Genomic DNA, 24,388 nt, shown 5'->3' with positions numbered 1-24,388 from the left:
TTATCGATTATTGACTTTTTAGCTGACTTTGGTGCCTTGGACATGAGCTAGGACCTTAACATTTTGTATGAAAAGAGGAACAGCAGCCGCGTTGCACGGGAGAATGTTAAAAGTGTTCATATGTAGTAAAAACCTGAGAAATCCGTCCGTTTTCGTCATTTGTTATCGAATCGACTCAAAGGCAGATTGTCAAATTGTGCGCTCTTCTGTGTGAAACGGTTACATTTGTTCTCTGCAAAGCCATGTCGCATGCTGCGGTATGCGGAGACACTAGAAGCACCATAGTAGAACAAAGATGAAGCTTCTAAGTTGATGTAATAGCCAGTAAGAAGTAGTTCAATTCAAGTTTTAGGTATCTATAATTGAAATTTTACCCTTCTTTGTTGCCTTCGACATGAGCTAGGATTGGTTGGTTGGGTGTGGGATTGAAGGGACCAGACTGCTAAGGTCATCGGTCCCTTGTTCCACGATAAAATCACACGAAATAAAAACTGTCAGTCGTTAAAAACGGAGAACTGAGACAAGGGACGACACAATACAAGAAAGGCAGACAAAGACCAGACAAACAGAACTAAAATCGCACCGAGTGTGATGGTGGTTGGCCGACCATGAAAATAAGGAAAAGCCAACCACCAAATGACATAAAAACCCACAGTTAAAACCACAGGCCAAAGGCCCAAGTCAATACAGGAAATAAAAGGACAAACACTCAAATCATACGATAAAAACCCACTGCCCGAATAAAACTCAACACGAGGTCCGCCATAGCAACGTCATCACGTAAAAGGGCAGGGAGGGTATCAGGCCATGAGCAAGGAACTTAAGATTTTGCATGAAAGGAGGACTAGCGGCCGCGTTGCACGGGAGAATGTAAAAGTGTTCATATGTAGTAAAAACCTGAGAAATCCGTCCGTGTTCGTCATTTGTTATCGAATCGCCTTAAAGCCAGATCGTCACATTGGCCGCTCTTCTCTCTGAAACGGTTGTACTTATCGTCTGCAAAGCTATGTCGCGTGTTGCGGTATGCGGAGACACTAAAAGACCCATAGTAGAACACAGATTAAGCTTCTAAGTTGATGTAATAGCCAGTAAGAAGTAGTACAATTCAAGTTTTAGTTATCGATTATTGACTATTTAGCTGCCCCATAGTAGACCACAGATGAAGCTTCTAAGTTGATGTAATAGCCAGTAAGAAGTAGTACAATTCAAGTTTTAGTTATCGATTGTTGACTTTTTAGCTGGCTTTGGTGCCTTGGACATGAGCTAGGACCTTAACATTTTGCATGAAAGGAGGAATAGCAGCCGCGTTGCACGGGAGAATGTTAAAAGTGTTCATATGTAGTAAAAACCTGAGAAATCCGCCGGTTTTCGTCATTTGTTATCGAATCGACTTAAAGCCAGATCGTCACATTGGCCGCTCTTCTCTCTGAATCGGTTGTACTTATCGACTGCAAAGCTATGTCACGTGTTGCGATATGCGGAGACACTAAAAGCACCATAGTAGAACACAGATGAAGCTTCTAAGTTGATTTAATAGCCAGTAAGTAGTAGTACCATTCAAGTTTTAGTTATCGATTATTGAGTTTTTAACTGGCTTTGGTGCCTTGGACATGAGCTAGGTCCTTAACATTTTGCATGATAGGAGGAATAGCAGCCGCGTTGCACGGGAGAATGTTAAAAGTGTGCATATGTAGTAAAAACCTGAAAATCCGTCCGTTTTCGTCGTTTGCTATCGAATCGACTTAAAGCCAGATCGTCACATTGGCCGCTCTTCTCTCTGAAACAGTTGTACTTATCGTCTGCAAAGCTATGTCGCGTGATGCGGTATGCGGAGACACTAAAAGCACCATAGTAGAACACAGATGAAGGTTCTAAGTTGATATAATAGCCAGTATGAAGTAGTACAACTCAAGTTTTAGTTATGGATTATTGACTTTTTACCCTTGTTTGGTGCCTTGGACATGAGCTAGGAACTTAAGATTTTGCATGAAAGAAGGACTAGCAGCCGCGTTGCCCGAGAGAATATGAAAAGTGTTCATATGTAGTAAAAACCTGAGAAATCCGTCCGTTATCGTCATTTGCTATGGAAACGACTTAAAGCCAGATCGTCACATTGGCCGCTCTTCTCCCTGAAACGGTTGTACTTATCGTCTGCAAAGCTATGTCGCGTGTTGCGGTATGCGGAGACACTAAAAGCACCATAGTAGAACACAGATGAAGCTTCTAAGTTGATGTAATAGCCAGTAAGAAGTAGTGCAATTCAAGTTTTAGATATCGATTATTGACTTTTTAGCTGGTTTGGTGCGTTGGACATGAGCTAGGACCTCAACGTTCTGGATGAAAGGAGGACCAGGAGCGGAGTTGCATGGGAGAATGTGAAAAGTGTTCATATATAGTAAAAACCTGAGAAATCCGTCCGTTTTCGTCATTTGTTATCGAATCGACTTAAAGCCAGATCTACAAATTAGCCGCTCGTCACTTTGAAACGGTTGTACTTATCGTCTGCAAAGCTATGTCGCGTGCTGCGGTATGCGGAGACACTAAAAGCAACATAGTAGAACACAGATGAAGTTTCTAAGTTGATGTAATAGCCAATAAGAAGTTGTACAATTAAAGTTTTAGTTATGGATTATTGACTTTTTACCCTTCTTTGGTGCCTTGGACATGAGCTAGGAACTTAAGAATTTGCAAGAAAGGAAACTAGAAGCCGCGTTGCACTGGAGAATGTGAAAAGTTTTCATATGTAGTAGAAACCTGAGATATCCGTCCATGTACGTCTTTTGTTATCGAATCGACTTAAAGCCAGAATGTCACATTGGGCGCTCTTCTGTCTGAAACGGTTACATTTATCGTCTGCAAAGCTATGTCGCATGCTGCGGTATGCGGAGACACTAGAAGCACCATAGTAGAACACAGATGAAGCTTCTAAGTTGATGTAATAGCCAGTAAGAAGTAGTTCAATTCAAGTTTTAGGTATCTATTATAGACTTTTTAACCTTCTTTGTTGCCTTCGACATGAGCTACGAACTTAAGATTTTGCATGAAAGGAGGACTAGCGGCCGCGTTGCACTGGAGAATGTGAAAAGTGTTCATATGTAGTAAAAACCTGAGAAATCCGTCCGTGTTCGTCATTCGTTATCGAATCGACTTGAAGCCAGATCGTCACATTGGGCGCTCTTCTCTCTGAAACGGGGGTACTTGTCGTCTGCAAAGCTATGTCGCGTGTTGCGGTATGCGGAGACACTAAAAGCACCATAGTAGAACACAGATGAAGCTTCTAAGTTGTTGTAATAGCCAGTAAGAAGTAGTAGAATTCAAGTTTTAATTATCGATTATTGACTTTTTAGCTGGCTTTTGTGCCTTGGAAATGAGCTAGGAACTTAACATTTTGCATGAAATGAGGACTAACAGCCGCGTTGCACGGGACAATGTTAAAAGTGTTCATATGTAGTAAAAACCTGAGAATTCCGTCCTTTTTCGTCATTTGTTATCGAATCGACTTAAAGGCAGATTGTCACATTGGGCGCTCTTCTGTCTGAAACGGTTACATTTATCGACTGCAAAGCTATGTCGCATGCTGCGGTATGCGGAGACACTAGAAGCGCCATAGTAGAACACAGATGAAGCTTCTAAGTTGATGTAATAGCCAGTAAGAAGTAGTTCAGTTCAAGTTGTAGGTATCGATTGTTGTTTTTTTTCCCTTCTTTGTTGCCTTCGACATGAGCTAGGAACTTAAGATTTTGCATGAAATGAGGACTAACGGCCGCGTTGAACGGGAGAATGTGAAAAGTGTTCATATGTAGTAAAATCCTGAGATATCCGTCCATGTTCGTCATTCGTTATCGAATCGACTTAAAGCCAGATCGTCACATTGGCCGCTCTTCTCTCTGAAACGGTTGTACTTACCGTCTGCAAAGCTATGTCGCGTGTTGCGGTATGCGGAGACACTAAAAGCACCGTAGTAGAACACAGATGAAGCTTCTAAGTTGATGTAATAGCCAGTAAGAAGTAGTACAATTCAAGTTTTAGTTATCGATTATTGACTTTTTAGCTGGCTTTGGTGTCTTGGAAATGAGCTAGGAACTTAACATTTTGCATGAAAGGAGGACTAGCAGCCGCGTTGCACGGGAGAATGTTAAAAATGTTCATATGTAGTAAAAACCTAAGAAATCCGTCCGTGTTCGTCATTCGTTATCGAATCGACTTAAAGCCAGATCGTCACATTGGCCGCTCATCTCTCTGAAACGGTTGTACTTATCGTCTGCAAAGCTATGTCGCGTGCTGCGGTATGCGGAGACACTAAAAGCACCATAGTAGAACACAGATGAAGCTTCAAAATTGATGTAATAGCCAGTAAGAAGTTGTACAATTCAAGTTTTAGTTATAGATTATTGACTTTTTACCCTTCTTTGGTGCCTTGGACATGAGCTAGGAACTTAAGATTTTGCATGAAAGGAGGACTAGAAGCCGCGTTGCACGGGAGAATGTGGAAAGTGTTCATATGTAGTAAAAACCTGAGATATCCGTCCATGTTCGTCTTTTGTTATCTAATCGACTTAAAGCCAGATCGTCACATAGGCCGCTCATCTCTCTGAAACGGTTGTACTTATCGTCTGCAAAGCTATGACGCGTGCTGCGGTATGCGGAGACACTAAAAGCACCATAGCAGAACACAGATGAAGCTCCTAAGTCGATGTAATAGCCAGTAAGAAGTAGTGCAATTCAAGTTTTAGATATCGATTGTTGATTTATACATTTCTTTGGTGCCTTCGACTTGAGCTAGGAACTTAACATTTTGCATGAAAGGAGGACTAGCAGCCGCGTTGCACGGGAGAATGTTAAAAGTGTTCATATGTAGTAAAAACCTGAGAAATCCGTCCGTGTTCGTCATTCGTTATCGAATCGACTTGAAGCCAGAACGTCACATTGGGCGCTCTTCTCTCTGAAACGGGTGTACTTGTCGTCTGCAAAGCTATGTCGCGTGTTGCGGTATGCGGAGACACTAAAAGCACCATAGTAGAACACAGATGAAGCTTCTAAGTTGATGTAATAGCCAGTAAGAAGTAGTAGAATTCAAGTTTTAATTATCGATTATTGACTTTTTAGCTGGATTTGGTGCCTTGGAAATGAGCTAGGAACTTAACATTTTGCATGAAAGGAGGACTAACAGCCGCGTTGCACGGGACAATGTTAAAAGTGTTCATATGTAGTAAAAACCTGAGAAATCCGTCCTTTTTCGTCATTTGTTATCGAATCGACTTAAAGGCAGATCGTCACATTGGCCGCTCTTCTCTCTGAAACGGTTGTACTTACCGTCTGCAAAGCTATGTCGCGTGTTGCGGTATGCGGAGACACTAAAAGCACCGTAGTAGAACACAGATGAAGCTTCTAAGTTGATGTAATAGCCAGTAAGAAGTAGTACAATTCAAGTTTTAGTTATCGATTATTGACTTTTTAGCTGGCTTTGGTGTCTTGGAAATGACCTAGGAACTTAACATTTTGCATGAAAGGAGGACTAGCAGCCGCGTTGCACGGGAGAATGTTAAAAATGTTCATATGTAGTAAAAATCTAAGATATCCGTCCGTGTTCGTCATTCGTTATCGAATCGACTTAAAGCCAGATCGTCACGTTGGCCGCTCTTCTCTCTGAAACGGTTGTACTTATCGTCTGCAAAGCTATGTCGCGTGCTGCGGTATGCGGAGACACTAAAAGCACCATAGTAGAACACAGATGAAGCTTCAAAATTGATGTAATAGCCAGTAAGAAGTTGTACAATTCAAGTTTTAGTTATAGATTATTGACTTTTTACCCTTCTTTGGTGCCTTGGACATGAGCTAGGAACTTAAGATTTTGCATGAAAGGAGGACTAGAAGCCGCGTTGCACGGGAGAATGTGAAAAGTGTTCATATGTAGTAAAAACCTGAGATATCCGTCCATGTTCGTCTTTTGTTATCTAATCGACTTAAAGCCAGATCGTCACATAGGCCGCTCATCTCTCTGAAACGGTTGTACTTATCGTCTGCAAAGCTATGACGCGTGCTGCGGTATGCGGAGACACTAAAAGCACCATAGCAGAACACAGATGAAGCTCCTAAGTCGATGTAATAGCCAGTAAGAAGTAGTGCAATTCAAGTTTTAGATATCGATTGTTGATTTTTACATTTCTTTGGTGCCTTCGACTTGAGCTAGGAACTTAACATTTTGCATGAAAGGAGGACTAGCAGCCGCGTTGCACGGGAGAATGTTAAAAGTGTTCATATGTAGTAAAAACCTGAGAAATCCGCCCGTTTTCGTCATTTGTTATCGAATCGACTTCAAGCCAGATCGTCACATTGGCCGCTCTTCTCTCTGAAACTGTTGTACTTATCGTCTGCAAAACTATGTCGCGTGCTGCGGTATGCGGAGACACTAGAAGCACCATAGTAGAACACAGATGAAGCTTCTATGTTGATGTAATAGCCAGTAAGAAATAGTTCAATTCAAGTTTTAGGTATCTATTATTGACTTTTTACCCTTCTTTTTTGCCTTCGACATGAGCTAGGAACTTAAGATTTTGCATGAAAGGAGGACTAGTGGCCGCGTTGCACGGAGAATGTGAAAAGTGTTCATATGTAGTAAAAACCTGTGCTATCCGTCCATGTTCGTCTTTTGTTATCGAATCGACTTAAAATGGTTCAAATGGCTCTGAGCACTATGGGACTCAACTGCTGTGGTCATTAGTCCCCTAGAACTTAGAACTACTTAAACCTAACTAACCTAAGGACATCACACACATCCATGCCCGAGGCAGGATTCGAACCTGCGACCGTAGCAGTCGCACGGTTCCGGACTGCGCGCCTAGAACCTCGAGACCAAATCGACTTAAAGCCACATCGTCACATTGGCCGCTCTTCTCTCTGAAACGGTTGTACTTATCGTCTGCAAAGCTATGTCGCGTGCTGCTGTTTGCGGAGACACTAAAAGCACCATAGCAGAACACAGTTGAGGCTCCTAAGTCGATGTAATAGCCAGTAAGAAGTAGTACAATTTTAAGTTTTAGGTATCGATTGTTGTTTTTTTACCCTTCTTTGGTGCCTTGGACATGAGCTAGGAACTTAAGGTTATGCATGATAGGAGGACAAGCAGCCGCGTTGCACGGGAGAATGTCAAAAGTGTTCACATGTAGTAAAAACCTGAGAATTCCGTCCGTTTTCGTCATTTGTTATCGAATCGACTAGAAGCCAGATCGTCACATTCGCCGCTCTTCTCTCTGAAACGGTTGTACTTATCGTCTGCAAAGCTATGTCTCGTGCTGCGGTATGCGGAGACACTAAAAGCACCATAGTAGAACACAGATGAAGCTTCTAAGTTGATGTAATAGCCAGTAAGTAGTAGTACAATTCAAGTTTTAGGTATTGATTATTGACTTTTTACCCTTCTTTGTTGCCTTGGACATGAGCTATGAACTTAAGATTTTGCATGAAAGGAGGACTAGCAGCCGCGTTGCACGGGAGAATGTGAAAAGTGTTTATATGTAGTAAAAACCTGAGAAATCCGTCCGTTTTCGTCATTTGTTATCGAATCGACTTAAAGCCACATCGTCACATTGGCCACTCTTCTCTCTGAAGCTATGTCGCGTGCTGCGGTATGCTGAGACACTAAAAGCACCATAGTAGAACACAGATGTAGCTTCTAAGTTGATGAAATAGCCAGTAAAAAGTAGTACAATTCAAGTCTTATTTATCGATTATTGACTTTTTAGCTAGCTTTGATGCCTTGGACATTAGCTAGGACCTTAACGTTTTGCATGAAAGGAGGACTAGCAGCCGAGTTGCACTTGAGAATGTGAAAAGTGTTCATATGTAGTAAAGACCTGAGAAATCCGTCCGTGTTCGTCATTTGTTATCGAATCGACTTAAAGCCAGATCTTCACATTGGCCGCTCGTCACTCTGAAACGGTTGTACTTATCGTCTGCAAAGCTATGTCGCGTGCTGCGGTATGCGGAGACACTAAAAGCACCGTAGTAGAACACAGATGAAGCTACAAAGTTTGTTGTAATAGCCAATAAGAAGTAGTACAATTCAAGTCTTAGTTATGGATTATTGACTTTTTACCCTTCTTTGGTGCCTTGGATATGATCTAGGAACTTAAGATTTTGCATGAAAGGAGGACTAGAAGCCGCGGTGCACCGGAGAATGTGAAAAGTGTTTATATGTAGTAAAAACCTGAGATTTCCGTCCATGTTCGTCTTTTGTTTTCCGAATCGACTTAAAGCCAGATCGTCACATTGGCCGCTCTTCCCTCTGAAACGATTGTACTTATCGTCTGCAAAGCTATGTCGCGTGTTGCGGTATGCGGAGACACTAAAAGCACCGTAGTAGAACACAGATGAAGCTTCTAAGTTGATGTAATAGCCAGTAAGAAGTAGTACAATTCAAGTTTTAGTTATCGATTATTGACTTTTTAGCTGGCTTTGGTGCCTTGGAAATGAGCTAGGAACTTAACATTTTGCATGAAAGGAGGACTAGCAGCCGCGTTGCACGGGAGAATGTTAAAAGTGTTCATATGTAGTAAAAACCTGAGAAATCCGCCCGTTTTCGTCATTTGTTATCGAATCGACTTCAAGCCAGATCGTCACATTGGCCGCTCTTCTCTCTGAAACGGTTGTACTTATCGTCTGCAAAGCTATGTCGCGTGCTGCGGTATGCGGAGACACTAAAAGCACCATAGTAGAACACAGATGAAACTTCTATGTTGATGTAATAGCCAGTAAGAAGTAGTTCAATTCAAGTTTTAGGTATCTATTATTGACTTTTTACCCTTCTTTGGTGCCTTGGACATGAGCTAGGACCTTAACATTTTGCATTAAAGGAGGAATAGCAGCCGCGTTGCACGGGAGAATGTTAAAAGTGTTCATATGTAGTAAAAACCTGAGAAATCCGTCCGTTTTCGTCATTTGTTATCGAATCGACTTAAAGCCAGATCGTCACATTGGCCACTCTTCTCTCTGAAACGGTTGTACTTATCGTCTGCAAAGCTATGTCGCGTGCTGCGGTATGCTGAGACACTAAAAGCACCTAAGTAGAACACAGATGAAGCTTCTAAGTTGATGAAATAGCCAGTAAGAAGTAGTACAATTCAAGTCTTATTTATCGATTATTGACTTTTTAGCTGGCTTTGATGCTTTGGACATTAGCTAGGACCTTAACATTTTGCATGAAAGGAGGGCTAGCAGCCGCGTTGCACGGGAGAATGTTAAAAGTGTTCATATCCAGTAAAAACCTGAGAAATCCGCCCGTTTTCGTCATTTGTTATCGAATCGACCTAAAGCCAAATCATCACATTGGCCGCTCTTCTCTCTGAAACGGCTGTACTTATCGCCTGCAAAGCTATGTCGCGTGCTGCGGTATGCGGAGACACTAAAAACACCATAGTAGAACACAGATGAAGCTTCTAAATTGATGTAATAGCCGGTAAGTAGTAGTACAATTCAAGTCTTATTTATCGACTATTGACTATTTAGCTGGCTTTGATGACTTTTACATTAGCTAGGAACTTAATATTTTGCATGAAAGGAATACTAGCAGCTGCGTAGCACGTGAGAATGTGAAAAGTGTTCATATGTAGTAAAAACCTGAGAAATCCGTCCGTTTTCGTCATTTGTTATCGAATCGACTTAAAGCCAAGTTGTCACATTGGCCGCTCGTCTGTCTGAAACGGTTACATTTATCGTCTACAAAGCTATGTCGCGTGCTGCGGTATGCGGAGACACTAGAAGCACCATAGTAGAACACTGATGAAGCTTCTAAGTTGATGTAATAGCCAGTAAGAAGTAGTACAATTCAAGTTTTAGTTATCGATTATTGACTTTTTAGCTGGCTTTGGTGCCTTGGAAATGAGCTAGGTCCTTAACATTTTGCATGAAAGGAGGACTAGCAGCCGCGTTGCACGGGAGAAAGTTAAAAGTGTTCATATGTAGTAAAAACCTGAGAAATCCGTCCGTTTTCGTCATTTGTTATCGAATCGACTTAAAGGCAGATTGTCACATTGGGCGTTCTTCTGTCTGCAACGGTTACATTTATCGTCTGCAAAGCTATGTCGCGTGCTGCGGTATGTGGAGACACTAAAAGCGCCATAGTAGAACACAGATGAAACTTCTAAGTTGATGTAATAGCCAGTAAGAAGTAGTTCAATTCAAGTTTTAGGTATCTATTATTGACTTTTTACACTTCTTTGTTGCCTTCGACATGAGCTAGGAACTTAAGATTTTGCATGAAAGGAGGACTAGCGGCCGCGTTGCACGGGAGAATGTGAAAAGTGTTCATATGTAGTAAAAACCTGAGAAATCCGTCCGTGTTCGTCATTTGTTATCGAATCGACTTAAAGCCAGATCGTCACATTGACTTCTTTTCTCTCTGAAACGGTTGTACTTATCGTCTGCAAAGCTATGTCGCGTGCTGCGGTATGCGGAGACACTAAAAGCACTATAGTAGAACACAGATGAAGTTTCTAAGTTGATGTAATGGCCAGTAAGAAGTAGTACAATTCAAGTTTTAGATATGGATTATTGACTTTGTACGCTTCTTTGGTGCGTTGGAAATTAGCTAGGAACTTAAGATTTTGCATGAAAGGAGGACTAGCAGTCGCGTTGCCCGGGAGAATGTTAAAATTGTTCATATGTAGTAAAAACCTGAGAAATCCGTCCGTGTTCCTCATTTGTTATCGAATCGACTTAAAGGCAGATTGTCACATTGGGCGCTCTTCTGTCTGAAACGGTTACATTTATCGTCTGCAAAGCTATGCCGCGTGCTGCGGTATGCGGAGACACTAAAAGCACCATAGTAGAGCACAGATGAAGGTTCTAAGTTGATGTAATAGCCAGTAAGAAGTTGTACAATTCAAGTTTTAGTTATTGATTATTGACTTTTTAGCTGGCTTTGATGCCTTGGACATGAGCTATGACCTTAACGTTTTGCATGAAAGGAGGACTAGCAGCCGAGTTGCACGGGAGAATGTGAAAAGTGTTTATATGTAGTAAAAACCTGAGAAATCCGTCCGATTTCGTCATTTGTTATCGAATCGACTTAAGCCTGATCGTCACATTGGCCACTCTTCTCTCTGAAACGGTTGTACTTATCGTCTGCAAAGCTATGTCGCGTGATGCTGTATGCGGAGACACTAAAAGCACCATAGTAGAACACAGATGAAGCTTCTAGGTTGATGTAATAGCCAGTAAGAAGTAGTACAATTCAAGTTTTAGTTATCGATTATTGACTTTTTACCCTTCTTTGGTGCCTTGGACATGAGCTAGGACCTTAACGTTGTCCATGAAAGGAGGACTAGCAGCCGAGTTGCACGGGAGAATGTGAAATGTGTTCATATGTAGTAAAAACCTGAGAAATCCGTCCGTTTTCATCATTTGCTATCGTATCGACTTAAAGCCAGATCGTCATATTGGCCGCTCTTCTCTCTGAAACGGTTGTGCTTATCGTCTGCAAAGCTATGTCGCGTGCTTGCGGTATGCGGAGACACTAAAAGCACCATAGTAGAACACAGATGAAGCTTCTAAGTTGATGTAATAGCCGGTAAGAAGTAGTCCAATTCAAGTTTTAGTTATCGATTATTGACCTTTTAGCTGGCTTTGGTGCCTTGGACATGATCTAGGACCTTAACAATTTGCATGAAAGGAGGACTCGCAGCCGAGTTGCACGGGAGAATGTGAAAAGTGTTCACATGTAGTAAAAACCTGAGAAATCCGTCCGTTTTCGTCATTTGTTATCGAATCGACTTATAGCCAGATCGTCACATTTGCCGCTCTTCTGTCTGAAACGGTTACATATACCGTCTCCAAAGCTATGTCGCGTGCTGCGGTATGTGGAGACACTAAAAACACCATAGTAGAACACAGATGAAGCTTCTAAGTTGATGTAATAGCCAGTAAGAAGTAGTACTATTCATGTTTTAGGTATCGATTATTGACTTTTTAGCTTTCTTTGGTGCTTTGGACATGAGCTAGGAACTTAAGATTTTGCATGAAAGGAGGACTAGCAGCCGCGTTGCACGGGAGAATGTGAAAAGTGTTCATATGTAGTAAAAACCTGAGAAATCCGTCCGTTTTCGTCATTTGTTATCGAATCGACTTAAAGCCAGATCGTCACATTGGCCGCTCTTCTCTCTGAAACGGTTGTACTTATCGTCTGCAAAGCTATGTCGCGTGCTGCGGTATGCGGAGACGCTAAAAGCACCATAGTAGAACACAGATGAAGGTTCTAAGGTTCTAAGTTGATGTAATAGCCAGTAAGAAGTAGTACAACTCAAGTTTTAGTTATGGATAATTGACTTTTTACCCTTCTTTGGTGCCTTGGACATGAGCTAGGAACTTAAGATTTTGCATGAAAGGAGGACTAGAAGCCGCGGTGCACCGGAGAATGTGAAAAGTGTTGATATGTAGTAAAAACCTGAGATATGCGTCCATGTTCGTCTTTTGTTATCGAATCGACTTAAAGCCACATCGTCACATTGGCCACTCTTCTCTCTGAAACGGTTGAACTTATCGTCTGCAAAGCTATGTCGCTTGCTGCGGTATGCGGAGACCACCATAGTAGAACACAGATGAAGCTTCTAAGTTGATGAAATAGCCAGTATGAAGTAGTACAATTCAAGTTTTAGTTGTCGATTATTGACTTTTTACCCTTCTTTGGTGCCTTGGACATGAGCTAGGACCGTAACGTTGTCCATGAAAGGAGGACTAGCAGCCGAGTTGCACGGGAGAATGTGAAATGTGTTCATATGTAGTAAAAACCTGAGAAATCCGTCCGTTTTCATCATTTGCTATCGTATCGACTTAAAGCCAGATCGTCATATTGGCCGCTCTTCTCTCTGAAACGGTTGTGCTTATCGTCTGCAAAGCTATGTCGCGTGCTTGCGGTATGCGGAGACACTAAAAGCACCATAGTAGAACACAGATGAAGCTTCTAAGTTGATGTAATAGCCGGTAAGAAGTAGTCCAATTCAAGTTTTAGTTATCGATTATTGACCTTTTAGCTGGCTTTGGTGCCTTGGACATGATCTAGGACCTTAACAATTTGCATGAAAGGAGGACTCGCAGCCGTGTTGCACGGGAGAATGTGAAAAGTGTTCACATGTAGTAAAAACCTGAGAAATCCGTCCGTTTTCGTCATTTGTTATCGAATCGACTTATAGCCAGATCGTCACATTTGCCGCTCTTCTGTCTGAAACGGTTACATATACCGTCTCCAAAGCTATGTCGCGTGCTGCGGTATGTGGAGAAACTAAAAACACCATAGTAGAACACAGATGAAGCTTCTAAGTTGATGTAATAGCCAGTAAGAAGTAGTACTATTCATGTTTTAGGTATCGATTATTGACTTTTTAGCTTTCTTTGGTGCTTTGGACATGAGCTAGGAACTTAAGATTTTGCATGAAAGGAGGACTAGCAGCCGCGTTGCACGGGAGAATGTGAAAAGTGTTCATATGTAGTAAAAACCTGAGAAATCCGTCCGTTTTCGTCATTTGTTATCGAATCTACTTAAAGCCAGATCGTCACATTTGATGCTCTTCTGTCTGAAACGGTTGTTCTTTTCGTCTGCAAAGCTATATCGCGTGCTGCGGTATGCGGAGACACTAAAAGCACCATAATAGAACACAGATGAAGCTTCTAAGTTGATGTAATAGCCAGTAAGGAGTAGTACAATTCAAGTTTTAGGTATGGATTATTGACTATTTACTCTTCTTTTGTGCCTTGGACATGACCTAGGAACTTAAGATTTTGCATGAAAGGATGACTAGCAGCCGCGTTGCTCGGGAGAATGTGAAAAGTGTTTGTATGTAGTAAAAACCTGAGAAATCCGTCCGCTTTCGTCATTTGTTATCGTATCGACTTAAGCCTGATCGTCACATTGGCCACTCTTCTCTCTGAAACGGTTGTACTTATCGTCTGCAAAGCTATGTCGCGTGCTGAGGTATGCGGAGACACTAAAAGCACCATAGTAGAACACAGATGAAGCTTCTAAGTTGATGTCATAGCCAGTAAGAAGTAGTGCAACTCAAGTTTTAGTTATGGATTATTGACTTTTTACCCTTCTTTATTGCCTTGGACATGAGCTAGGAACTTAAGATTATGCATGAAAGGTGGACTAGCAGCCGCGTTGCCCGGGAGAATGTGAAAAGTGTTCATATGTAGTAAAAACCTGAGAAATCCGTCCGTGTTCGTCATTTGTTATCGAATTGACTTAAAGCCAGATCGTCATATTGGCCGCTCTTCTCTCTGAAACGGTTGTAGTTATCGTCTGCAAAGCTATGTCGCGTGCTGCGGTATGCGGAGACACTAAAAGCACCATAGTAGAACACAGATGAAGCTTCTAAGTTGATGTAATAGCAAGTAAGAAGTAGTACAATTCAAGTTTTATTTATCGATTATTGACTTTTTAGCTGTCTTTGGTGCAATGGACATGAGCTAGAACCTTAATATTTTGCATGAAAGGAGGACTAGCAGCCGAGTTGCACGGGAGAATGTGAAAAGTGTTCATATGTAGTACAAACCTGAGAAATCCGTCCGTTTTCGTCATTTGTTATCGAATCGACTTAAAGCCAGATCGTCACATTGCCCGCTCTTCTCTCTGAAACGGTTGTACTTATCGTCTGCAAAGCTATGTCGCGTGCTGCGGTATGCGGAGACGCTAAAAGCACCATAGTAGAACACAGATGAAGGTTCTAAGTTGATGTAATAGCCAGTAAGAAGTAGTACAACTCAAGTTTTAGTTATGGATAATTGACTTTTTACCCTTCTTTGGTGCCTTGGACATGAGCTAGGAACTTAAGATTTTGCATGAAAGGAGGACTAGCAGCCGCGTTGCACGGGAGAATGTGAAAAGTGTTCATATGTAGTAAAAACCTGTGAAATCCGTCCGTTTTCGTCATTTGTTATCGAATCTACTTAAAGCCAGATCGTCACATTGGATGCTCTTCTGTCTGAAACGGTTGTTCTTTTCGCCTGAAAAGCTATATCGCGTGCTGCGGAATGCGGAGACACTAAAAGCACCATAATAGAACACAGATGAAGCTTCTAAGTTGATGTAATGGCCAGTAAGAAGTAGTACAATTCAAGTTTTAGGTATGGATTATTGATTATTTACTCTTCTTTTGTGCCTTGGACATGAGCTAGGAACTTAAGATTTTGCATGAAAGGAGGACTAGCAGCGCGTTGCTCGGGAGAATGTGAAAAGTGTTCATATGTAGTAAAAACCTTAGAAATCCGTCCGTTTTCGTCATTTGTTATCGAATCGACTTAAAGCCACATCGTCACATTGGCCGCTCTTCTCTCTGAATCGGTTGTACTTATCGACTGCAAAGCTATGTCGAGTGATGCTGTATGCGGAGACACTAAAAGCACCATAGTAGAACACAGATGAAGCTTCTAGGTTGATGTAATAGCCAGTAAGAAGTAGTACAATTCAAGTTTTAGTTATCGATTATTGACTTTTTACCCTTCTTTGGTGCCTTGGACATGAGCTAGGACCTTAGCGTTGTCCATGAAAGGAGGACTAGCAGCCGAGTTGCACGGGAGAATGTGAAATGTGTTCATATGTAGTAAAAACCTGAGAAATCCGTCCGTTTTCGTCATTTGTTATCGTATCGACTTAGAGCCAGATCGTCACATTGGCCGCCCTTCCCTCTGAAATGGCTGTACTTATCGTCTGCAGAGCTATGTCGCGTGCTGCGGTATGTGGAGACACTAAAAGCACCATACTAGAACACAGATGAAGCTTCTAAGTTGATGTAATAGCCAGTAAGAAGTAGTACAACTCAAGTTTTAGTTATGGATTATTGACTTTTTACCCTTCTTTGGTGCCTTGGACATGAGCTAGGAACTTAAGATTTTGCATGAAAGGAGGACTAGCAGCCGCGTTGCCCGGGAGAATGTGAAAAGTGTTCATATGTAGTAAAAACCTGAGAAATCCGTCCGTGTTCGTCATTTCTTATCGAATCGACTTAAAGCCAGATCGTCATATTGGCCGCTCTTCTCTCTGAAACGGTTGTAGTTATCGTCTGCAAAGCTATGTCGCGTGCTGCGGTATGCGGAGACACTAAAAGCACCATAGTGGAACACAGATGAAGCTTGTAAGTTGATGTAATAGCAAGTAGGAAGTAGTACAATTCAAGTTTTATTTATCGATTATTGACTTTTTAGCTGTCTTTGGTGCAATGGACATGAGCTAGGACCTTAATATTTTGCATGAAAGGAGGACTAGCAGCCCAGTTGCACGGGAGAATGTGAAAAGTGTTCATATGTAGTACAAACCTGAGAAATCCGTCCATTTTCGTCATTTGTTATCGAATCGACTTAAAGCCAGATCGTCACATTGGCCGCTCTTCTCTCTGAAACGGTTGTACTTATCGTCTGCAAAGCTATGTCGCGTGCTGCGGTATGCGGAGACGCTAAAAGCACCATAGTAGAACACAGATGAAGGTTCTAAGTTGATGTAATAGCCAGTAAGAAGTAGTACAACTCAAGTTTTAGTTATGGATAATTGACTTTTTACCCTTCTTTGGTGCCTTGGACATGAGCTAGGAACTTAAGATTTTGCATGAAACGAGGACTAGCAGCCGCGTTGCACGGGAGAATGTGAAAAGTGTTCATATGTAGTAAAAACCTGAGAAATCCGTCCGTTTTCGTCATTTGTTATCGAATCTACTTAAAGCCAGATCGTCACATTGGATGCTCTTCTGTCTGAAACGGTTGTTCTTTTCGCCTGAAAAGCTATATCGCGTGCTGCGGTATGCGGAGACACTAAAAGCACCATAATAGAACACAGATGAAGCTTCTAAGTTGATGTAATAGCCAGTAAGAAGTAGTACAATTCAAGTTTTAGGTATGGATTATTGACTATTTACTCTTCTTTTGTGCCTTGGACATGACCTAGGAACTTAAGATTTTGCATGAAAGGAGGACTAGCAGCCGCGTTGCTCGGGAGAATGTGAAAAGTGTTCATATGTAGTAAAAACCTTAGAAATCCGTCCGTTTTCGTCATTTGTTATCGAATCGACTTAAAGCCACATCGTCACATTGGCCGCTCTTCTCTCTGAAACGGTTGTACTTATCGTCTGCAAAGCTATGTCGCGTGATGCTGTATGCGGAGACACTAAAAGCACCATAGTAGAACACAGATGAAGCTTCTAGGTTGATGTAATAGCCAGTAAGAAGTAGTACAATTCAAGTTTTAGTTATCGATTATTGACTTTTTACCCTTCTTTGGTGCCTTGGACATGAGCTATGACCTTAACGTTGTCCATGAAAGGAGGACCAGCAGCCGAGTTGCACGGGAGAATGTGAAATGTGTTCATATGTAGTAAAAACCTGAGAAATCCGTCCGTTTTCGTCATTTGTTATCGTATCGACTTAGAGCCAGATCGTCACATTGGCCGCCCTTCCCTCTGAAATGGCTGTACTTATCGTCTGCAGAGCTATGACGCGTGCTGCCGTATGTGGAGACACTAAAAGCACCATACTAGAACACAGATGAAGCTTCTAAGTTGATGTAATAGCCAGTAAGAAGTAGTACAACTCAAGTTTTAGTTATGGATTATTGACTTTTTACCCTTCTTTGGTGCCTTGGACATGATCTAGGAACTTAAGATTTTGCATGAAAGGAGGACTAGCAGCCGCGTTGCCCGGGAGAATGTGAAAAGTGTTCACATGTAGTAAAAACCTGAGAAATCCGTCCGTGTTCGTCATTTGTTACCGAATCGACTTAAAGCCAGATCGTCACATTGGCCGCTCTTCTCTCTGAAACGGTTGTACTTATCGTCTGCAAAGCTATGTCGCGTGCTGCGGTATGCGGAGACACTAAAAGCACCATAGTAGAACACAGATGAAGGTTCTAAGTTGATGTAATAGCCAGTAAGAAGTAGTACAACTCAAGTTTTAGTTATGGATAATTGACTTTTTACCCTTCTTTGGTGCCTTGGACATGAGCTAGGAACTTAAGATTTTGCATGAAAGGAGGACTAGCAGCCGCGTTGCACGGGAGAATGTGAAAAGTGTTCATATGTAGTAAAAACCTGAGAAATCCGTCCGTTTTCGACATTTGTTATCGAATCTACTTAAAGCCTGAATGTCACATTGGATGCTCTTCTGTCTGAAACGGTTGTTCTTTTCGTCTGCAAAGCTATATCGCGTGCTGCGGTATGCGGAGACACTAAAAGCACCATAATAGAACACAGATGAAGCTTCTAAGTTGATGTAATAGCCAGTAAGAAGTAGTACAATTCAAGTTTTAGTTATCGATTATTGACCTTTTAGCTGGCTTTGGTGCCTTGGACATGAGCTAGGAACTTAAGATTTTGCATGAAAGGAGGACTAGCAGCCGCGTTGCACGGGAGAATGTGATATGTGTTCATATGTAGTAAAAACCTGAGAAATCCGTCCGTTTAGTCATTTGTTATCGTATCGACTTAAAGCCAGATCGTCATAGTGGCCGCTCTTCTCTCTGAAACGGTTGTGCTTATCGTCTGCAAAGCTATGTCGAGTGCTTGCGGTATGCGGAGACACTAAAAGCACCATAGTAGAACACAGATGAAACTTCGAAGTTAATGTAATAGCCAGTAAGATGTAGTACAATTCAAGTTTTAGTTATCGATTATTGACCTTTTAGCTGGCTTTGGTGCCTTGGACATGATCTAGGACCTTAACAATTTGCATGTAAGGAGGACTAGCAGCCGAGTAGCACGGGAGAATGTGAAAAGTGTTCACATGTAGTAAAAACCTGAGAAATCCGTCCGTTTTCGTCATTTGTTATCGAATCGACTTATAGCCAGATCGTCACATTTGCCGCTCTTCTGTCTGAAACGGTTACATTTACCGTCTCCAAAGCTATGTCGCGTGCTGCGGTATGTGGAGACACTAAAAGCACCATAGTAGAACACAGATGAAGCTTCTAAGTTGATGTAATAGCCAGTAAGAAGTAGTACAATTATTGTTTTAGGTATCGATTATTGACTTTTTAGCTGGCTTTGGTGCCTTGGACATGAGCTAGGAACTTAAGATTTTGCATGAAAGGAGGACTAGCAGCCGCGTTGCACGGGAGAATGTGAAAAGTGTTCATATGTAGTAAAAACCTGAGAAATCCTTCCGTTTTCGTCATTTGTTATCGAATCTACTTAATGTCAGATCGTCACATTGGATGCTCTTCTGTCTGAAACGGTTGTTCTTTTCGTCTGCAAAGCGATATCGCGTGCTGCGGTATGCGGAGACACTAAAAGCACCATAATAGAACACAGATGAAGCTTCTAAGTTGATGTAATAGTCAGTAAGAAGTAGTACAATTCAAGTTTTAGGTATGGATTATTGACTATTTACTTTTCTTTTGTGCCTTGGACATGACTTAGGAACTTAAGATTTTGCATGAAAGCAGGACTAGCAGCCGCGTTGCTCGGGAGAATGTGAAAAGTGTTCATATGTAGTAAAAACCTGAGAAATCCGTCCGTTTTCGTCATTTGTTATCGAATCGACTTAAAGCCAGATCGTCACATTGGCCGCTCTTCTCTCTGAAACGGTTGTACTTATCGTCTGCAAAGCTATGTCGCGTGCTGCGGTATGCGGAGACACTAAAAGCACCATAGTAGAACACAGATGAAGCTTCTAAGTTGATGTAATAGCAAGTAAGAAGTAGTACAATTCAAGTTTTATTTATCGATTATTGACTTTTTAGCTGTCTTTGGTGCAATGGACATGAGCTAGGGCCTTAATATTTTGAATGAAAGGAGGACTAGCAGCCGAGTTGCACGGGAGAATGTGAAAAGTGTTCATATGTAGTACAAACCTGAGAAATCCGTCCGTTTTCGTCATTTGTTATCGAATCGACTTATAGCCAGATCGTCACATTTGTCGCTCTTCTGTCTGAAACGGTTACATTTACCGTCTCCAAAGCTATGTCGCGTGCTGCGGTATGTGGAGACACTAAAAGCACCATAGTAGATCACAGATGAAGCTTCTAAGTTGATGTAATAGCCAGTAAGAAGTTGCACAATTCATGTTTTAGGTATCGATTATTGACTTTTTAGGTTTCTTTGGTGCCTTGGACATGAGCTAGGAACTTAAGATTTTGCATGAAAGGAGGACTAGCAACCGCGTTGCACGGGAGAATGTGAAATGTGTTCATATGTAGTAAAAACCTGAGAAATCCGTCCGTTTTCATCATTTGCTATCGTATCGACTTAAAGCCAGATCGTCATATTGGCCGCCCTTCTCTCTGAAACGGTTGTGCTTATCGTCTGCAAAGCTATGTCGCGTGCTTGCGGTATGCGGAGACACTAAAAGCACCATAGTAGAACACAGATGAAGCTTCTAAGTTGATGTAATAGCCGGTAAGAAGTAGTCCAATTCAAGTTTTAGTTATCGATTATTGACCTTTTAGCTGGCTTTGGTGCCTTGGACATGATCTAGGACCTTAACAATTTGCATGAAAGGAGGACTAGCAGCCGAGTTGCACGGGAGAATGTGAAAAGTGTTCACATGTAGTAAAAACCTGAGAAATCCGTCATTTTCGTCATTTGTTATCGAATCGACTTATAGCCAGATCGTCACATTTGCCGCTCTTCTGTCTGAAACGGTTACATATACCGTCTCCAAAGCTATGTCGCGTGCTGCGGTATGTGGAGACACTAAAAACACCATAGTAGAACACAGATGAAGCTTCTAAGTTGATGTAATAGCCAGTAAGAAGTAGTACTATTCATGTTTTAGGTATCGATTATTGACTTTTTAGCTTTCTTTGGTGCTTTGGACATGAGCTAGGAACTTAAGATTTTGCATGAAAGGAGGACTAGCAGCCGCGTTGCACGGGAGAATGTGAAAAGTGTTCATATGTAGTAAAAACCTGAGAAATCCGTCCGTGTTCGTCATTTGTTATCGAATTGACTTAAAGCCAGATCGTCATATTGGACGCTCTTCTCTCTGAAACGGTTGTAGTTATCGTCTGCAAAGCTATGTCGCGTGCTGCGGTATGCAGAGACACTAAAAGCACCATAGTAGAACACAGATGAAGCTTCTAAGTTGATGTAATAGCAAGTAAGAAGTAGTACAATTCAAGTTTTATTTATCGATTATTGACTTTTTAGCTGTCTTTGGTGCAATGGACATGAGCTAGAACCTTAATATTTTGCATGAAAGGAGGACTAGCAGCCGAGTTGCACGGGAGAATGTGAAAAGTGTTCATATGTAGTACAAACCTGAGAAATCCGTCCGTTTTCGTCATTTGTTATCGAATCGACTTAAAGCCAGATCGTCACATTGCCCGCTCTTCTCTCTGAAACGGTTGTACTTATCGTCTGCAAAGCTATGTCGCGTGCTGCGGTATGCGGAGACGCTAAAAGCACCATAGTAGAACACAGATGAAGGTTCTAAGTTGATGTAATAGCCAGTAAGAAGTAGTACAACTCAAGTTTTAGTTATGGATAATTGACTTTTTACCCTTCTTTGGTGCCTTGGACATGAGCTAGGAACTTAAGATTTTGCATGAAAGGAGGACTAGCAGCCGCGTTGCACGGGAGAATGTGAAGAGTGTTCATATGTAGTAAAAACCTGTGAAATCCGTCCGTTTTCGTCATTTGTTATCGAATCTACTTAAAGCCAGATCGTCCCATTGGATGCTCTTCTGTCTGAAACGGTTGTTCTTTTCGCCTGAAAAGCTATATCGTGTGCTGCGGAATGCGGAGACACTAAAAGCACCATAATAGAACACAGATGAAGCTTCTAAGTTGATGTAATAGCCAGTAAGAAGTAGTACAATTCAAGTTTTAGGTATGGATTATTGACCTTTTACTCTTCTTTTGTGCCTTGGACATGACCTAGGAACTTAAGATTTTGCATGAAAGGAGGACTAGCAGCCGCGTTGCTCGGGAGAATGTGAAAAGTGTTCATATGTAGTAAAAACCTTAGAAATCCGTCCGTTTTCGTCATTTGTTATCGAATCGACTTAAAGCCACATCGTCACATTGGCCGCTCTTCTCTCTGAAACGGTTGTACTTATCGTCTGCAAAGCTATGTCGAGTGATGCTGTATGCGGAGACACTAAAAGCACCATAGTAGAACACAGATGAAGCTTCTAGGTTGATGTAATAGCCAGTAAGAAGTAGTACAATTCAAGTTTTAGTTATCGATTATTGACTTTTTACCCTTCTTTGGTGCCTTGGACATGAGCTAGGACCTTAGCGTTGTCCATGAAAGGTGGACTAGCAGCCGAGTTGCACGGGAGAATGTGAAATGTGTTCATATGTAGTAAAAACCTGAGAAATCCGTCCGTTTTCGTCATTTGTTATCGTATCGACTTAGAGCCAGATCGTCACATTGGCCGCCCTTCCCTCTGAAATGGCTGTACTTATCGTCTGCAGAGCTATGTCGCGTGCTGCGGTATGTGGAGACACTAAAAGCACCATACTAGAACACAGATGAAGCTTCTAAGTTGATGTAATAGCCAGTAAGAAGTAGTACAACTCAAGTTTTAGTTATGGATTATTGACTTTTTACCCTTCTTTGGTGCCTTGCACATGTGCTAGGAACTTAAGATTTTGCATGAAAGGAGGACTAGCAGCCGCGTTGCCCGGGAGAATGTGAAAAGTGTTCATATGAAGTAAAAACCTGAGAAATCCGTCCGTGTTCGTCATTTCTTATCGAATCGACTTAAAGCCAGATCGTCACATTGCCCGCTCTTCTCTCTGAAACGGTTGTACTTATCGTCTGCAAAGCTATGTCGCGTGCTGCGGTATGCGGAGACGCTAAAAGCACCATAGTAGAACACAGATGAAGCTTCTAAGTTGATGTAATAGCCAGTATGAAGTAGTACAATTCAAGTTTTAGTTATCGTTTATTGACTTTTAACCCTTATTTGGTGCGTTGAACATGAGCTAGGAAATTGAGATTTTGCATGAAGGGAGGACTAGCAGCCGAGTTGCACGGGAGAATGTGAAAAGTGTTCACATGTAGTAAAAACCTGAGAAATCCGTCCGTTTTCGTCATTTGTTTTCGAATCGACTTAAAGCCAGATCGTCACATTGGCCGCTCTTCTCTCTGAAACGGTTGTACTTATCGTCTGCAAAGGTATGTCGCCTGCTGCGGTATGGTTAGACACTAAAAGCACCATAGTAGAACACAGATGAAGCTTCTAAGTTGATGTACTAGCCAGTAAGATGTAGTACAATTCAAGTTTTAGGTATCGATTACTGACTTTTTAGCTGGCTTTGGACAATTGGACATGAGCTAGGACCTTAAGATTCTGCATGAAAGGGGGACTAGCAGCCGAGTTGCACGGGTGAATGTAATAAGTGTTCATACGGAGAAATCCATCCGTTTTCGTCATTTGTTACCGAATCGACTTAAAGCCAGATCGTCACATTGGCCGCAGATCTGTCTGAAACGGTTACATTTATCGTCTGCAAAGTTATGTCGCGTGCTGCGGTATGTGGAGACAATAAAAGCACCATAGTAGAACACAGGTGAAGCTTCTAAGTTGATGTAATAGCCAGTAAGAAGTAGTACAATTCCGGTTTTAGGTATCGATTATTGATCTTTTAGCTGGCTTTGGTGCCTTGGACATGAGCTAGGACCTTAAGATTCTGCATGAAAGGAGGACTAGCAGCCGAGTTGCACAAGAGAATGTGAAAAGTGTTCATACGTAGTAAAAACCTGAGAAATCAGTCCGTTTTCGTCATTTGTTGTCTAATCGACTTAAAGCAAGATCGTCACATTGGCCGCTCTTCTCTCTGAAACGGTTGTACTTATCGTCTGCAAAGCTATGTCGCGTGCTGCGGTATGGGGAGACACTAAAAGCACCATAGTAGAACACAGATGAAGCTTTTAAGTTGATGTAATAGCCAGTAAGAAGTAGTACAATTCATGTTTTAGGTATCGATTATTGACTTTTTAGCTGGCTTTGGTGCCTTGGACATGAGCTAGGACCTTAAGATTCTGCATGAAAGGAGGACTAGCAGCCGAGTTGCACAAGAGAATGTGAAAAGTGTTCATACGTAGTAAAAACCTGAGAAATCCGTCCGTTCTCGTCATTTGTTATCGATTCGACTTAAAGCCAGATCGTTACATTGGCCGCTCTTCTGACTGAAACAGTTACATTTATCGTCTGCAAAGCAATGTCGCGTGCTGCGGTATGCGAAGACACTAAAAGCACCATAGTAGATCACAGATGAAGCTTCTAAGTTGATGTAATAGAGAGTAAGAAGTAGTACAATTCAAGTTTTAGGTATCGATTATTGACTTTTAACCCTTCTTTGGTGCCTTGGACATGAGCTAGGACCTTAAGATTCTGCATGAAAGGAGGACTAGCAGCAGAGTTGCATGGGAGAATGTGAAAAGTTGTCATATGTAGTAAAAACCT

The sequence above is a fragment of the Schistocerca gregaria genome, unplaced genomic scaffold (assembly GCF_023897955.1).
Source record: "Schistocerca gregaria isolate iqSchGreg1 unplaced genomic scaffold, iqSchGreg1.2 ptg000317l, whole genome shotgun sequence".
Classification (NCBI taxonomy): domain Eukaryota; kingdom Metazoa; phylum Arthropoda; class Insecta; order Orthoptera; family Acrididae; genus Schistocerca; species Schistocerca gregaria.
Note: the sequence above shows the minus strand (reverse complement) of the source record.